Source organism: Dasypus novemcinctus, chromosome 3 (genome assembly GCF_030445035.2).
Source record: "Dasypus novemcinctus isolate mDasNov1 chromosome 3, mDasNov1.1.hap2, whole genome shotgun sequence".
Classification (NCBI taxonomy): Eukaryota; Metazoa; Chordata; class Mammalia; order Cingulata; family Dasypodidae; genus Dasypus; species Dasypus novemcinctus.
In genome coordinates, this window is record NC_080675.1 from 160,665,204 (window position 1) to 160,683,669 (window position 18,466).

The window sequence follows — 18,466 nt, forward strand, 5'->3', positions numbered from 1 at the left end:
ATTACAGTAAAGGTGTTATTTGAACCAAGCTTTCTACAGTATGTGTTAATGTATTTAGTTTGGAGTGACTTGGTGGGGAAGTGGATAAAGCATTATTTGCTCAGCCTTACAGAACATCTAGAGAAACCTATGCCTGTGGTCACCTGTAACACCTCCAGCTGGTTTCTCAATCTCCAACCTCACTTCCCTCATCACTAAAACAGGCAATGTTACAGAATGCAGCCAGGTCTTTTCAATGAGTAAAGTTGATAATGTATCTAAGAAGTATAACATATTCAAGGTGTTTTATTCTGTTATTTTTCCTTTTCTTCCCTTTAGAAAAATATAGGAATATTAGGATTCCAATATGAAGCATGGTAAATGCATCCATCCGAGAAATGAATCTGTAGAGCTGGCTAACCTGGAATGAAATGTTGATCTGAACTGCTGATCTCAACTAAATAGGACAAATGTTATAAAACATCTAGAACATTTTATGTAATGATAGATTTAGTACAAAGAGGAATGGAATTGGGGTTAAAAAAACTGATAATATTATCTATTAAAATCAATTCATCAGAAATCTGATGAACTTGGAGTCTTTTAAAAAGTTAAAGAAATAAAACATGGCTTATTAATTCTCTGGATTTAAGTCTGATTTCACAATAAAAGTAAACAATGTAGAGAAAAGATAACTGACTTCCAATTGTAGACAAAATTAAACTCTTCAGCCAAAATCTTCATTTCATGACTACGTAAATGCTGCCCACAATACCTATTTGATCGAAGAAGTTGAGTTCTAACAGCAGAGTCTGTTCTGGGAAGTCGTGGTGCTGTTTTATTGATGCACATGTGCGTTCAGTCATTCAATCAACAAACCTTGATTAAAGTCAGACCAGACTCAAAGTACTGTAATAAAGACTGGAGGTAAAAAGAAAAGGAAAACTTAGTCTTGCCTTCATCTCTTTAAATAACAATGTGAATAATAACTACTTGTAATCCCTTCAGAGTATCTTTTATTAGTCAACAATCATGAAAATCATTATTGTCATTAATCCCTAATTTAAGAAATACAAAACTAAGGCTCAAAGGACTAAGGCCATTACCCATGAACTACTTACCAATTAATAGAAACTCAAGAGATATGCAATGAATGATCATTGAATGGATTCTGTATCTAAAAAAAAAAAAAGTGAACATTCTTAGATGAAATTGAGAAGAAGAAAGGGAGTTTGGCTGATGATGGTTTGTGAATTCCAGAGGGCAGAGTGAAAGAGTTTCAGCATTTGGGAAGAGAAGATGGAGGGGTAGAGGATGAGCTGTGCATGGTTTTATGATCTTCAATGTGGCAGATGAGGACAGGGAGACCTATGAGTCTCGGGCTTCTGGTATTGAAGGGTGTCCCCTGGGATAAAGGCAGAGTGAGAGACATCCTGGTGGATTAAAGGAAGATGTGGTAGAGAGGTTTAAAAAAATTATTAGGACATTTGAGAAAAAAAGAATACGGACTGTGTATTAGATTTTCTAGAGCAAATGTGCACAAAGGAGGCAAAATGTTAATATTTAGTAAATCTCAAGTGAATCGTATATAGGTGTTTATTGCTCTATTCTTGAAACTTTTCTGTAGTTTCAAAATGCTTTTAAAATAAAATGTTGGGATTAACTTTTAATATACACTTAATTGTTTATGTATGTTCATATATAAATGATATAAAGATAATAATAATCATATTGGTTAAGGGAAAACTACTTTGTTTAGTACTAATATTTTGACAATGTTCTTTAATCATTAGTTAAAGGTTTAAAAACAATGCAAGTTATCGGTGGTAGGGTGAGATGTTATATATGTTTGTTTGATGTTATATGTTTGTTTTTAAGTTCACAACTATTATACATTTATTGTTTATGTATGTTTATGTATAAGTGGTATATTTCAATTTTAAAAAGTTGAAAAAAGCCTTCAAAAAAAAATAAAATAAAATAAAATAAAATGTTGGGAAATAAAATAAAAAGAACTACCTTCTGAGTGAAGAACTGGGCTAGGCATAAAGCAGGGTCTGTAGTCAACCCTGGAACCCATCAACAATAAACCTCACCAAGCTCCTCTACTACCCCAAAATACTCTTTCTTCCACAGAACTCAGTAAAAGGGGGGCAGAGCCTTGCCTACAGAGTAAGATGGGCCTCTCCCTCTGTCTTCACTAGGAGAAATGAGGAACCTGGTACCCTTAGTCTATACCTATAGAAGGTCTTAACCTTTTTCATGCCTCAAATTCTTGTCATCTGGTGAACACTATGCAACTTTCTCTGCATGATTTTTCTAAGTGCTTAAAATAAAATAGATGGGTTATAGAGGAAACCAATTATATTCAAATATAGTTATCAAAATATAATTTAGAGTTAAGATAGAACAATGTATGCTCTTTTGTTAATGTATAAGTAACAAGCTCTAATAATTACCATGGTTAGAAGTAGTGATGATTGTAAATTGCTTTTTGAGATATCAACCAGTATAAAGTGATCTAAAACTATCTGTGACGTCCCTTGGTGACAAAGTGGAGGTAGTGCTAATGTTACTGTGGTTTATTGCCTTCACTCATAGTTGAAAGAAATGTTGAATTTCAGTCAGTCATTAGTGAAAACATATATTACCTTTTTCTATAAAATTTCACAGGTTGACTTCAGGCTAAGAATCCTGGTAAGGGGATATCCCTGCAAGATGTGTAGGACACCCTGGCTGTGTCTGGAAGGACTACCATGTGCAGGGTTCCAGACTGGGTGAGCCTCCAGAGAACAGACCTTATCTCTCCAGGAATAGACCTTATCTCTTATCTCACACCCCGAAAAGGGACTCTCACCACCTCTTCTCCAAGCCCCTGCATGCCACACCCACGGTTCATTGTTCATCTCCAGCCCCAATGCACAACTTCCTCAGCTTCAGGAAAGGATGGGGTAATTGTATTGAAATAAAGAACTTTGACTAGCATAAGAAAAAACAAACTTGGTACTTCCTATGCACCCAACTCTGTACTAGAAGATTTCGGAACCTCTCATAATTATCTTCTGCTACTCTTTTAGAACTTTTTGTTAACTGTAAACCTCTGTGAAGTTATTTTGGTACCCTAGTGCCTTGTACCCACCTCTGAAGACTACATTACATAATGTCATGGTAAATTTTCATGATCCTCACCAACAATCATAAGGATACTTTGTATTTTTTTTCCTTCGTGTCACTTATTGTCTTGCCCTAATAAACACCCAATACGTTTTTCTTTTAATGAAGTAAATTTTATTTCAAATTCAAAAAATAACAAAAGGCAGCCTAACAAGGTATGAAAAAATTACTCCAAAAAATCCTGTCTAAGCACTTCTATCTCATCTAACCCCAAAAACAAACTCAATTTTTCCTCCAGTGTTCAGAAAGTTACACGGATGAGCACAGATTGGTTAAACGACATGATCAAGATATTCTTGTTAATGAAGAAAATAAAAAAATATCAGTCTGAGCTGATAACCTGTGACAAATGACCTGAGGGGCCTCCCAACTCTTTGGGGCCTCTTTAAGATCCAGGGATCTTTGCTCAATTCTGAGGAGAGAGCTCCAGTCATGGCTGAGATGAAACATCCTGTCATTCAAGCAGCAGCTGTGCTTGAGATGAGCTGAAGAAATGTCCATTTCTCATACCCCTAACTTTATGGACTGCAAGCCACAAAAATCCATGCATGCTGTGACATTTTTGCAAATACTGACTTAGACTTGTGATATAGCAGACACTTTGATAGGCTTAACAGATATGAAGACAAACCAGGCAAGACATCTTCACTTAAGATCTATTGACAAAAAAATCAAATCTATTCAAGAATTATATATGCCAGGTAATTAGTGAACCCAGATGATGTTTTTCTCCATTTTCCAAGTCACAGGAAAGGGGAGACTTTCACTGGACCTCAAAGGATATGTAGGAGGTCACCAGGTGAAGGAGGAGAAAGGTCAAGATATGCACTGAGACTGAAACCCAAAGTATGCCTTGGGGAATTCTGAGTAGCTGCAGGTGGCTAAAACCCAGCAGGAGGGAGGATAGGATGAGCTAAGCAAACATTGGGACTGGTTGGCCAATGAGGCAGGACCTTGTTCCGTGGGCAATGAAAAGTCCCGTAAGACTTTAGCTTATGAGTAATTTGATCATATTAAAGTTACAGAAAGATCAGTCTGGGGCCAATGTGGAGAATGAAAGAGAGGTTAGATATGCAAAGAAAAACAAATTGGCAATGAGGGGAGAGAGAATAGAGATAACATTTGAAGCATATTTAAGAGGCAGGGTCCTCAGGTCTTGGAGACCCACTGTGTCTGTGATCAAAAATCCATTGTTATATTCTTTCACTCTGTGTCAAGACTTGGGTTTAATATCTTCATAAGCATTAAACTCTACTTACCCATTACCAAATAAAGGTAATCCCTCTACAGTCTCTGGTAGGAGAAGCAACAGATGTCATAGCATTGTGACTACATGTGCATTGAGAGCATGGAGCCCAACCCACTGACACAATTCAATGCAAACCATATACAAATGCACGTGCACTCACAGAGAGAGAGTCATTCACTGCAGAAATTATTTCCCTCAAACTGTAATATCACCAGGGAACTTGTATAGTTGAGGACCCAGAAACAATGTTCAGATTCTAGCTTTTGAAACCAGCACAAGAAACCTAGATTGGACATATCTCTTAAGAAAATGGAATGGCATAGCAGAAGGGTGACTAGAGAAAATGTGATAAATATTTTAAATCCCAGTTCAGTTTCAACAAGTACTCCTTCAGCCTCACTTGAGGAAGAGAGTAAAATTCTGCTTGATGAGAAGCTAATGGGATTTCTCTTTATCCAGTGTTCTACCAATTAAAGCAACTCACAATAAGTTGCTTTAGGATCATTCATAGTTCCTGAATCTGAAATTCATGAAGTGCCTTCAATTCAGTCCTGTGTGCATCAAGTGGCAAAAATTCTTCCCTATTATGCATACTTGGTCCTTAAATCCTGACCTGAACACATATATACCTGACTTGCTCTCATCTCTACCCCTCCATCTTCCTTTCTGAATACACCAGGATTTTCCCAAGCTTTCTGCACTCTCATCTCTAATTTCAGAAAAGAAATTCAATGTTTGTATATGGCATTTTGAAATAATTTTTATAAAGCATGGGCTGAGCATGTGTGCAGAGTTCTGTGCTAAGCATCAGGGATCTAGAAATGCATGGGAAATAGGGTCATGCCTTCTAAGAGCTCATAGTCTAAGAGATACAGGTATCAAGAGGGTGAAGGGTAAACTTCGCCTGGGATTTAGAAGCAAGTGAACACTGGATTAGACCCTGAGTAAATATACTGGATTGATCATTCCAGGACAAACATTACATCTCAAGAGACAGGTCAAGAGGAGGGGTTTCTCTTAGGTTCAGCTCATAATGGGGGGTGGGGGGTGGGAGGAGGGGCAGATGGTGATGTTGGTAGGACTGAAACCTTTAGGGGACCAAGTGGTGGGACTGATGTGGAGCCATCTCCTTGTCACTTTCAGTTGACAGCCAGATCAAGAGGGGAAAGAAAAAGGGACTAGTGCTCTAAGCTATTAGCTCTCTTCATGATGACCAGTGGAGGAGCTTTGGGGTAGGGGTACTGTCAGGACCAGGTTCCTGACACTCAAGGATAGCAGTGTGAGTGAAGCCAGGTGTCTCCTCTTTGTCATTTGGGTGGGGGAGACACCATAAGTGGCTCTTGCTCCTTCCTTGATGACTCACGGCCCAATCCTTTCTGCAAACTAAAGAAAAAGGGAATGATAAGAGGCAAAACAGTACACAGACATCCAGATGTGGGAAGAAATTTTTATTTTAAAAGCGCAACTTGAATAGGAAAACAGTAGTTCCTAGACTTTTTCATTTCATGGACCATTTAGAAAAGATGACTTTGTTTAGCACATTGGGGTCCATGGAAGGTAGACCAAGACCTCACCTAGCAGCGCTAGGGTCTGTGTGCCCCATTATCTAGGCACACTGGTTACCTCTGTCGACTGGCAGGTTCTGGGAGGATGATTTCAACTGAAAGAGACAACAGAAGAGAAGTTGTTGGTCAGAGGCAAAACTAGGAACAGAAGCCAGGGAAAGTGCCTAGGGCTCTAGGGCCAGGGAGAGTGTCCAGAGGGCAGAGCCTGGAGAGGGGGAAGGAAGGCCAGGAGTAAGGAGGTCACCCCAACATTCTTCTCCAATTTACAGTTCCTAAGTAGCTATGCCCTCCACCCCTCCCATCACCCTAAGCAGCAGCCATCCATGTTTTAGAAAAGGGATAGAGTGGGAGGGTTTGACTCAGTGTTGCCACCTACCTTCCTTTCCAGCTGCAGGGACTGTAATGGCTTCTGGGAACCATGGTGGGGAGAATTTACAGGGGAGAAAAGAGGACCCCTAGTGGCAAGAGGGAGTCCCTTCATTATTAGGAAGCTGCCTGGAGCCTGGCAGCCCAGGCTCATGGACGCAGACTTCCTGACCTTCGGGAAAAGCTCATTCCCAGCAGAGGAAAGCGACACCCCTCCAAGGCCTCTTGGGAAATCTGGCACATATTTTCAGACCCTTTCTCCACCTCTGACAGCTGACCAAGGTACACTGAGCCTGTCTGTTTGCCCTTACCTCCCCACTCTCCAATTTGGCCCCCAGCTGCTGCTCTGAAGGGGCTCTAATAACTCACATTAAGGAACAAAAGAAGGCAGGTTCCTTAATGCATACTCCTTCCCACAAAGATATGATAGCTTCATAGGAGCCAGTCTTTATTCACGGAATGAATATTTAAGGGTGGAGCACCAGGCTCTGGAACAGGACAGCCTCTGGAAGGAAGCAGGGCATTCTTAGCAAAGGCAGAGGCTTTCCCAGGACCCAGAAATTCATGCAGATCCTTCTCCCTCCTTCCCTGATGCCCTCCCAAGGCCACAAGGAGGATCCCAGGAAGGCCCAAACTGGCTTCCAGGCTCCATGAGAGCAGCCCTGCCCAGTCTGAGCAGGAGGCCTGAGCTGGGCCATTCAGAAGTCCCTGCTGGCTGAGAATACTACACCTGAGAACTACATGGAAGAAGTAAATGCTCTACAGGCCAACTGCCAGGCTGCCCTGGAGACTCCAGCAGGAGTAACTGCCACTGGGTGGGGGGAGGGGCTCTAGCCTGGAAGGCACCACCCCCTCCCTTACCTTCTGACTCACTGTCCTGTACTCCTAGAGGAGGCAGCAGTTCCAGGACATAGAGGGAAGAACCTCAAGGGTCCCAAGTTTCCTAGGGGAAAATAAGGGTTCAGAGAGGCCACTGGGAAACTTGCAGCCTGCCCAAACATGTTTCCACAATTAATAGGATCTGAAAAAAGATAGTGTATGCATATATACACAATTATATTTATATAAACACATTAAACAGGGTGGCTGGTGTCTCTTAGAAGATTTACGAGGAGGTAGGTGCATGATGATGACACAGAGGTGGGCCCCGGGACAAGGTGCCCTACAACTGAGCTCTGGCTCAGAAATTTGGGCAACTGAAGGGAACCAAAGGGGAGAAGGGGGGCACTGGAGAGAGATTCGGGGCAGCAAGGATGTTTGGGGCCCTAGTTCTTAGGGAAACAAGAAGGGCCTTTAAGAGACAAATACAAAGGAGGAAAGGAGAAATCACAAGGACAATGTACTTGGGGCAGGAGTGAAGAAAGTTGGAGATTTACAGAGATAAAAGTAGAAAGATGGAAGAAAGAACTTCTCCTTGGCAAGATGCAGGCAGTGGAACTGAGAAGAAGGGGTAATTATCTGAAGCATAGGAAAACGGGCAGGTGAGGGGGAGGGAAGGGAGGACAGAAGGGCCAAAACCTGGTGGAGATGGAGTCAAGGGGAAGAGTTGGCTATGGCTAAAGTGCAGAAGCAGCCCATTCACCTGGCAGGCAGGACTGGGCCCCACAAAATGTCCTCTTGTTCCAGGTCATCACTGACAGGGAGGCAGGCAGCAAGAAAAAGGAGCCGGCCAAGGGCAGCTCCTTGTCTCTTCTGTGTCCCCTCCCCCAACCATCCCAGAAGTCCATCCCCCAAAACAAGAGAAGGGAACTAGGCAGGCTGGGGTGGAAGGATGGGAATCCAGCATCCTTTCTACGAAGAAATAGCTTAACTGTAATCAGTTCAGTGACCAGGAAGGGTCATTCTAATGGTGAAGAGTTAAGCGTCCTGAAGAAGCCCTGAAGAAGGAGGGGAGGACATGCAGGGACATGCTTGGGGGCCTTCCTGGGTCCCTGAATCCTCAGCCAGAGGCAGTTCATCCAGGGAAGCCCAGGAAGAGCCTACAACTGAGGGAGGCTCAGAAATGGCTCCCTGGCTGAAGGGGAGGGAGGTTGGACCACCTTCAGGGAGGCTGCCTGAGGAGCTGTGAGCCTAGCCAGGTGCACCCCTTCCCCCATGAGAACCCCTGCCAGGCTGCTCGGTAAACCCCAGATAGGATCAACTGCCACTTTGCCTTCTACCTCATTCCTGGGTAGGGAATGCAGGAAGTAGAGCTTCTTCCAACAACTCTGCATCCTCAGGGGCCTAGTGCCCTGGTATGGAAACAAGGCAACCAGCAAGAACAGAAACTGGAATCAGACTCCTGGGGAAGGTGGATGATCTCAAGAATATGTTAAATGACTTACAAGGTGGCTCAGTGATCATGAGCCAAGCTAAAAGAGTGGGTTTGGGATTTCTCCTCAGGCATGGGCTCTAGAGGGTATAACATTGGTCCTTCGGCTGTAGGGTGCTCCCTTAGATAGAGGCCCAGCAGACTTGGGCCGAAGACTTAGTGGGAGGTTCCCTTCAGAACAAAGTCCCAGGAGTCCCAAGTGTTAACCATGAAGTTCTGGCCAGGGTGTTTCTTACTTCCGTTTAGACTTCCCTGTAGCCATTCTCCACTGATATTTGTTCAGGAATTCACTGTTATAAGTACATTGCTTTATCAAATATTTGTTGAGCTTTGCTGGGCAGTGGGGATACAATGATGAATGAGACAAAGTTCCTGCTTTTGAGTACCTCCCTCTATAGCAAGAAAGGGCAGATTGGCAAATTGAGGATGAAAACATCAGAAATATCTACCAGGCCTGAGCTGAGAGCTCAGATATGCCTACTCTTAAGTCCCTGGCCTCACAGATAAAGAAAACTACTTAGAGAAAAATTAACATTTATGGAAATGCTTTAGGAGGAAAATCCTATCAGTCAGGAAATATTGTATGTTTCCTGTGACCAGGAAGGCGGGCAGTTGGAAACTAGAGAGAAAATTCTCTTTGCCCACTCAGGAGTTCATGGTCTAAAATAAAAATACTCTTGCCTCTAGTATCAAGGTCCTGATTTTGGGAAAAGGAAATGACTTATTCATTAGGAGTAGCCTCTAAGGTACCGTTGAAAATGCCCAAAGTGCTGGCAATCTCAGCTCCATAGGGGTTCTGAGGATGCCATATGGATTTCTCAGGGAAAAGGGCAAGATGCTTCCTAAAACCTTCAAAAAGTGGAGAGAGGGGAGCAAGGTAGCCACAAAAAGCCAAACTTTGGGGATGTGGATACTTGCAAGGGCAGGGATTATGTCTGGAAGCTGCCTCTTTGGCAGTTGAAGAGAAGAGGTCTAGGAGCTGGTCCAAAGAAAATGGTGCAGCCCAGATGATGGCCTATGGGGAAGGGGGGGGGGTTTGGGGGCACTTCATGGAGCTGGCCAACAGAAGGTGGATGACATTGGAACATCAAGATAGTGCCTCCACACAATCAGAAACAGGGCATGGGAAAAAGGAAGGTGTTGCTCCCTTGGCTAGGAGGATGGCCAGGAGTGAGGTGAGGCCTGATCCCCCCTGAAGCCCTGGTCTGAGTCTTATCAACTCCTATGGAAAGATTCCAAAGGGAGGAGCCTTTGCTAAGTATCAAGTGTCTATGGAGGTCAAGACTCTGGAGAAACACCAATGAGCAGGAAGTAAGAAATAGAAAGAAACTGAGGGAGAAAACACAGCTAGAGAGAGACAAGAGAAAAGAGAATGATGAGGAATTTCATGTACAAAAGAAGAGAAGATGGCAGTGGAAGATAAGTGTCCCTCAGGGGGACCCAAGTCAGAGTGAAATTAGGACAAGGAGAGAAGTGCAGAACTATCCATACAAAGGGATCTTGCCCAGTGGGAGCAGTAGCTGTGGGGAGCAGAGCCTCAGGGGTGGTGGCAGAGAGACTGCAGGGAGACCTTGGCAGCTTAACCCACCAGAGCATGAATGTGGCAAGAAGAGTCTCTCAACTGGGAGAAGGAAATGTTGTGTATGCAGAGGTGGGGAGTGCCCTTCCCCTTCTGCTCCTAATTCCAGGACTAGCCTCTCCTGAAGTACAGTACAGAAGAAGAGAAAAAGAGGAGGCAAAGGCAAGAAGGGGCAGCTGAGATTGGCTCTGTTGCTCTGGAGTTCTTACCTCCTTTCTTCCTTTAGGCAGAAGGGGCTCTTAGGCCCCACATGCCCCAGTCAAAGCCCAGGTGAGGGGGAGGGAGAGTCTCACTCAGGGTCCATTCATTGCATGTCTTGAGTTGTTTCCAGGAAGCACTGAGAAATCTGAAACAACACAGAGTTCCCACTGATGCCCACTTAACCATCAGCACTCCCTGCTCCTCTTTTTTTCTGAGGCTGGAGCAACATGGGGCAACATTGCAGGTCTCCAATGGGGGAAGAGCTCATCCCCAGACTGGGGGTGGCACCTCAGGGCCTGCTGGGATGCTTGTTTTAAGCCAGCTCCAGGCCCACTTTGGGAAGTCAGGGAATATTTTTTCAGGTTCTCTCTTCCTCCCTACCAGCCCCAGCCATATGCACTCAGTACAAGTAATTGAGTCTCCCTTTCCTCTCTCAAACAAGACCCCTGGTCTCTCAACTTGAAGGGGATGCTGCCAACTCACAGGAGAAGAGCACTAGCAACCCACTACCTTGTATTACCCAGGGAGGTCTGCCTCTTAACAATTTCCTGTTGCCCACTGAGAAGGGCATGGCTGGACAGTCTACATCAGGAAGAGAGAAGACTATTTGGAGCTGAGGGGTAGGGTGATAAGGTGATTATCACAGAAGCAGAATCCTGAATCCTATGTAAACCCAGACCAGGAAGTTTCCCACTTTTCCTTCCCCTTGAGCCCAAACAGACCAAAGAATCTAGGTTCTGAGGAGGTTTAAATGGACCCTGGTTTAGCCCAGGGCAAACAGTCTAGGAAAAGAGTAGCCTTCCACTGGAGAGAAGCTGGGGAGTTCTGTGGCCAGAAACTACATGGAATAAGCAGCTGCAGTGTATGCACCGAGGCGTGTTCCCAGGATCCCCTTTCAGGCTGCCCTCAAGGCTCTGTCAAGAGTCATTGCTGCTGCACAGCCTTTTCTGCTGCCTTCTCAGGTCCCTTCCCAAGCCCCACAGGGAGGAGAGCTAGTTGTTCCAGGGCCCCCTACAGGGTAGTGAGTTGCCCCAATTCCTTTCACAGAGTTCTGCTAAGCTACTGGACCCTAACTAGAGATGGTAGTTGGGAGGACTCAGTTCAAGTTCCCTTGTTCAATTGATATTGGGAGAAAGTGGTCTCTGGACAAGATTTAAGTGCTTGGAAAATGGTCAAACCACAATTCAGTTCAAGAAGCGAGCAGCAGCCTGGACTAAGGGTTAAGTTTAGGATTTCTCTTCAACCAGGTTCCCATGGTGGTTTTCTCTGGATTAGCTGTTTTGACTATTCCAGCATTAGAAGACATGCTACTTTTTCTATTTTGTTGGAATAGGAACCATATAGTCTCCTTTGGTTGGAACCCAAGAAGTCTCCCAGAACTTGCCCATATGATACAACTGACAACATGTGACACCAAGACAAGCTTTGCTCACCAGCTTTTTTTTCTTTTCTCATTAAACCTTCCCCCCACCCCTACCCCCAGGTAGTTTTTCATACATTGATATATTTTTACTTAAATTTACTTAATTTTAACTTGGTAGGAGGGAGGCAACAATGAATGAGACATAGTCCATTCCCTCAAGCAGCTCACCACATACTGAGGAACAACATAATCCAAATATCAGGGGAAGACAGTGATGGACATAGATACACACTAGGGCCTTTGTCAAGCCTCAGCTATCAAAACTCCATCAGTTTTCTCCTATATCACACCATACAGAGAAATAAAAGCTCTTCCTTTATATGGTAAAGATAGCTAACTTGTCACTAAATAACCACTTCAATTAGAAAATATTTTGGGGGTGGTAAGCAGTGAGCTAGACCTTTTCTCACCAAGATCTTATAGTTTAGAATGAGATGCCGCTTTGGGTGTCCAAATTCCTGATATCTGCCTTCAAGATAGACTGGTATTTTAAGGACCAGAAAAAATTCTCTGGGGCTCCATGTCCCACAATGGACATGAGGAAAAAATGCTGGAGACTCCAGGTGTGGAGTGTTCCGAGGTGTCATATGGACTTATCAGGGTCAAGATGAAATGTTTCCTGAGCCTTCACAGAGTGAGGCGAGGAAGCAGGGAAGCCACAGAGAGTCAGGCTTTGGGGATATAGGTGCCCACAGGAGCTGGGATTGTGTCTGGAAGCTGCCTCCTTGGTGTCCCCAGTTGAAGGGCAGATGTCTAGGAGCTGGTCACAAGAGAATGATGGCAGCTCAGATGATGGTCAGTGGGGGCAGTTTGCAGTAACTCATGGAGGAGACCAGCAAGAGATGGGGTGACACTGGAGCATCTCCATGATGGAGCCTCCTCACAAACAGAAACAGGACATGGGAAGAAGGAAGTTGTTGATCCATCCTCTAGTAGGATGACCAAGCCTGAGCCATCCCTGTTGCAGCTGCCTTAGCATTCTACAGTCACTTCTTCGCTATGGGAAAGTACAAAGGAAGGTGTCTCAGTCTGACTCAAATGGCTGTGGAAATCATAACACTGGAGAAACAAACAGAAGTTCTGTGGTTACAACTGCAGACAGAGACAGAGAAGGAGAGAAAGCCACATGGAGAGAAAAGAAAGAGGAAGAGTTGTGGGAGAGAATGGCAGAGATAAGAGTCTAGGTGGGAACAAGGCATCAAGAGTACCGGAGAAAACCAGTCATGGGGGGAGAAGAGAGGAAAAGGATAGGGTTCAAAATAGGAAGCAGCTGGCCACACTCTGCCCCAGGAGATTAATAAAATTCTTCTGAATTTCATAGTTCAGAGAGAGAGAAAATGAGTTTTCAGTGGGCAGAAAAGGGCTGGAGACGATTTTCCTGGGACAGGACAAGCAAGATTCTGAGGATTCAGACATTGTATAATACTTGTCTTCTATACAGGGTCCTCATCCCTTCACTGCTAATTGTTCTGAGGCTCAAAGGCTCTGAGTAAGCTGGGCCTCTTGGACCAATCTCCAGGGATCCTTTCCTGGAGGAAGTAGAGATGGAAGCTCCATGCAGCTACATGAGAGATGCCCTTGACTCTAGAAGGCCAAGCCTCTGCTGCTACTCCCAGGAACATCCCCTATGGAGACCCCCAGAATCCCCCAGGCATGCTTTGCACCTCTGGACTACCATCGGGTAAAGCTCATCCCCAGGCTAGGGCTGCCACCTCCAGCCTCTGCTGAGATCCCTGTCCCAGGCCATTTAGGAAAGGCCTCAGCCATTTGGGAAATCTCTCTCCTCCTTTCCTTTGGGTCCCCTGTCTTCCTGACTGTCTTCCTTTTCCCAGGAGCCCTGGGAAAGAATGTTTGCTCTCCCTTTTCCCATCCACCAGTTCCTACATAAAAAGTGGTAAATGCCCTTATTCTCGGAAGCAGAAGGATGATGGCACTTGGATGGGTTTCTTCCCAGAGAAATTTTTATCTTAATAGCAATTTTTTAAGCACATATTGGAAGATATACAGGGTCCAGGACTGGATCCATTTTAGGAAATGAGTGGTTGCTTGAAAGGTGTTTTCCTGGCTTCCATGAAAGCCCAGACTCTCACTTTACGCCCTCCTGAAACCCAAGCAACCTTGAGAAGCCAAGATGTGGGTCCCAGGTATCTCCAAGATGGCATGCAGCCTAGAATGCTGAGCCTACAGATAAAGATTCAGAGAATCAGTGGATCACTTAGAAAAGTCCAAATCATAATTTAATTTGATAAGCAAGATCCTTGGATTTAGGGTCTTTGGCCTATATTGCTTTTCACCTGATTCTGAAGGGGCTTTACTTCATCCTGTCTTTGTACACAGGTAACCTCAAGAGATATGTTCTTCTAGAATATCTTATACCCCCATCAATAAATTTGCTGCAAGTTAGAAAAGTATCCAAGTCCTTGCTTTACAAAAACTAACTACCTTCAGTGGACTCACAGTCTGATGGGGAATACAGATAGTAAAGTGTATAATGATAGGACCACATGTTATATGCAATATAGTGTCCCCCATGCGTTAATGACTAGGAAAACCCCAATTCACAGAGTCAGCCATGGGAAAAGACTGGCAATTCCCTCAATGGAGATAAGTAGACTTCCCTGTGAGCAGCACAGGGACAATGAACAGTTTTCAAAAGGGTCAAGGCTTGGAAGAATGAAGTATAGTGGTTGGATCAGGAACTCTTTGCTATTTCCAGTTAAAGAATAAAGAACCAAGGATCTTGATTAATGATGGATAAGGAGCTTGTCCGTTATGGACTGTCCCTTTCCAGACTGTGAAGCATCAGGCACCCTTTCTCTGTGGGCTGTTCCCTTGAGGCCTTCATCCTGATTTGGTTCACAGCCAGGCCAGTGTCCAGATGGAGAACTGAAGACAATCCAATTGATCTAGATCCACAAACTCTCCCTTCAAAATAGTCATTCCCAAATCAAATGAAATTGGACCAGGGGCCCTATGTCCCCCAAGAGAACCACAGTAATTAGTATCAGTCTTGAGTTCCCTTTCACTCCTGGAAGGAACATATATCCAATGAGGAAGTAGGGTGAGCTGTCTGTGCCAGGGATGGACAAAGAATGGCTTTCCAACCATAGTTTGAATAATGACCCTGTTTTTAATGGTGTGGATTATCAAATGACAAAGGTTGTTGAATGCATTGCTCTGATGACCTTCACCAAAAATCACCCTTTATCTCATCCTTCCCTTTGCTCTGAAATTACTCCCCCTACTTCCTGGGCCCTGGCATGGATCATCCATACTTGATTCCCAGCTGCCTCCTTTGAATTGGCTCTTTCAGTAGGAATACCCACCCACTGAAGACTTGGGGCACCATCTAGCTGCTTGGTGGTTCCCTGGGAGTCTTGTATCTCAACTGCTGTGACTTCAGACTGCAAATGAGAGAGAATGTCTATTTTGAAGGGAGCATTTGTGGACTCTGTTCTTTTCCATAACCATTTATTAAACCCATAAAATTAATGGATACAATTTTGCTTTGATCCAAGGGCTATGGTGGTTTGTCTTGATCTGTAGTTTTGGCTATATCTGCTTTGGAAGGCATGATCTTCTGGGAACTCTTGCCATTCTTACTTCAAGTTGCCTGGAATCTATTAGGATTCCTCCTTTGCATATGCTCTAATACACAAAAACGAGGCATTAACTGGCATGCTAATAGCCAATCCCTTCTAGAACTCAGGATTCCAAATTTGATTTCTCCCCAACCTTATCCAAGCCTTTTACATCCTTGTTTCTTTACCATTTGTGCCCCCAGGGCTGCTACATATTTCCTTATCTCTTGTATACATAAAACACTATGGAAATTGAAAATAAATATTTTAATGCCATTCAAAACACATCTATCAAAACCCAAGTATGAGCCAGAAACTCTTATAAGTCTTAGTGATACAACAATAAATGAGAAACTGTGTCTTTTCCTACAAATGTACTTAATCTCATAAAATAATCTTCAGTATCTTCCAAGATATTAAAGGTGAGCTTGAGTTACAAGCCAACTTAGGGAGTCAATATTTTGGACGGGAAATAGAAGAAATCTTTAAAGATTTTAGTTCATGAAGGGCTGGGATCAGGTATGATAAGCTCCCAGCAAGAAGCCTGCTGACAAAGTTGATTCTTCCTGGACTGATAGGGAGACTCAAAGGAGTCAGCCTTTCTGGGTATAATTCAATTAGTGGGATCCACAACTGAGAGGGATGTCATTAGACTTCCCAGTTTGAAAACAGAGGGACCCAAGTGGGGAGAATGTATCAAGATGTAGTGTCATGAAGATGTCAGCTCACCAAATTATGTTAAGTAGAAAAAAGAATGAAGACATGTCAAGGAAAAGGTCAATCCAGAAGGACAAGAAAGATGGCATACCATCATGATCTACCCTAAAGAAGGGATTGAGTAGGCAAGAAATCCTTCCCCACCTCTCCAGTACCTAAGAAGGTTCAATGGATCACACTCAGGGAATAGTTAGGTGGTGTCCAAGCTGATCCCTGATTTCCAACCCCACCTTAGCTATCTTTGTGTTCTGTTCTTTATATGAAAGGAAGAATTCTAAAGGGTAAGCTAGAATGTCCCCACCAGAGAAAGAGAATCTGGTAGGCATACAAAGAGAGAGGTATACAGAAAGATACACAGAGATGCAGAGAAAGAATAAGATATAGAGATAAAATAACAAAGGGCATAACAGAATAAAAATAGCAAAAGGATTGGAAGACTCTGCTGAGAGAAAACTGAGAGCACAGAGCAGTGAGGAAAGAAAGGAACTGATAGAGAAAGTCCAGGAGGCAGAGGCAGGCCTCTCTATCAGAGGCCTGGAAAGACTCAGAGAAGGCAAAAGGGAAGAGGCTGAACTTTAGCCTACGATTTCCTGTCTCAAGGTGGTTTGCTATCCCTAATATCCCCTGACTCCTCCTTATGCATTTACAGGTTCAACACAAAAGCAGTGAAGCAGAGGGAGACACTGAGAAAGGGGGAAAGAAGAAGGAAAATAAAGAAAGGGTAGATGAGGGAAAGATTTGGAAAGAGGATTCTGGCTTTTTGTGTGGGAACACAAGATACCTGAAAGGCTGGAAGTATACCCCATTGTTATCTCAACCCCTCCCTCCCCACCACCCTTCCCCTAGGTCAATCCTTGGGACACATGCAAGCAAAGGAAAACAATGTGATTGAATGAGAGTCAGATAGCTTGGGACCACCAAAAATTTCCCAATTCATTTTTCTCTTCAACTTTCGAAATAAATTACTCAAATTCAGTGCTGATCTTACTTTTGATGTGTTCCACCAGTAACCAAGATCCAGAGTCCCATCATTGCTCTTTGCCCTATGTGAGGGCAAGTGGAAGTGCCCACTGGCTGTCAGCAATATATCCTTGCAAACTTAGGGAATTTGTTTCATTTGATTAAGGTGAGGTAATAGTATGCCAACCTTTGTAATCTATGGTCTTTGGCCTGGATAGGGGCCCCTCCTCTATTTTGGCTTCAGCCAGACCCCTGTGCTCACTGCATCTGATCAACCTTAGATGGAAGTAGGAGGCCTTTCTCCTATATCTGAAGCTAGGAGATGCCTTTGAACATCAATCAAGTCCTTGAAATGAGGACACTAAGTATTGGGAACAGTTTCTTCTCTCCCTTTCAGCCTTGAAACAATGACCATGAAAGAAGAGGACCTTCTGTAAGACTGTTGTGTTTTCTTTACAATCATCCACAATAGGGCCTGGGATAGAATATTCTTCCCCTTTCCACAAACATCTATTGAGTACTTCATAAATCACATTAGGATGCCTGCTTTCTCAGAAATTTTACTAAAACATTGTTTGAAGCTAACCTAATGACAGAGACCTTGCAACTGTAGCCTAACTCAAGAGTCCCTTGTGGCAAGATTTGGCCACGGAAAGGGCATGCCACAGAGGTCCTTGCATTGCTCAAAAAATGGTCCCATCAAAGTTTGTTCAATATTCAAGTGGCCTAAACTGGAAGCTGGATCCAGAGTTTTCTTCAGCTGGGATTGCTCTTAATTCATTTATTATAGGAGACAAGACATGTTCCTTTGTGGAGCCCTTCAGAGTGCAGATGTAGCATTGTTGAGAAGTCATCAATAGTCCTGGGACAATTCATGGAAACTGTCACAATTTGAGGACTCATGCTCTAAGCAAACAACCTATTATTCACTACTTTTCTTTTCTTCTCTCCTTTACATTAAGACACTCTCATCCTACCTTCATGCTTTAGTTTGTCTTCTCCACTTTCTTTGTAGATGCATAAAAGCATTTGAGAAATCCTTAAAATCATTGATGATAATCACTTTATTTAACAAACATTTATTGAGTTTTATTTTGTGCCAAGCTTCAGGTAGCGTTGGGAATTCAAAGTCAACTGAGAAAGAGCTCCCATCACCACTGAAAAAAACATGTTGAGAAGGTGAGGATAGACTGTAGAAAGAACAGCTGGAGCCAGGGTTCCTGTGAGAATTTATAAACAGCAGTGGGATTCAATAAAAAGATGGTGGGTGACTCCTTGCTGTTCCCAGTTGACAAATAAAGAGTCAGATGGTGAGAATGATGAATGAGGGAGTTTCAGATGTCATTTTCCTCATGACTAGT

The 18,466-nt window shown here is 43.6% G+C and overlaps 1 long non-coding RNA gene across 1 annotated transcript in view; it reads right to left on the reverse strand.

Annotated features, from left to right (window-relative positions):
- Window positions 1-5,835: 5,835 nt before the first annotated feature.
- The window catches only part of LOC101429701 (uncharacterized), a 60,809-nt gene continuing 48,178 nt past the window's right edge, over window positions 5,836-18,466 (reverse strand). Inside the window, exons 3-4 of the long non-coding RNA XR_009185162.1 lie at window positions 10,433-10,569; window positions 5,836-6,062 (exon numbers count right to left, since the gene is read on the reverse strand). This is a non-coding gene — a long non-coding RNA (uncharacterized lncRNA). The remainder of the gene's footprint in view (window positions 6,063-10,432; window positions 10,570-18,466) is intronic.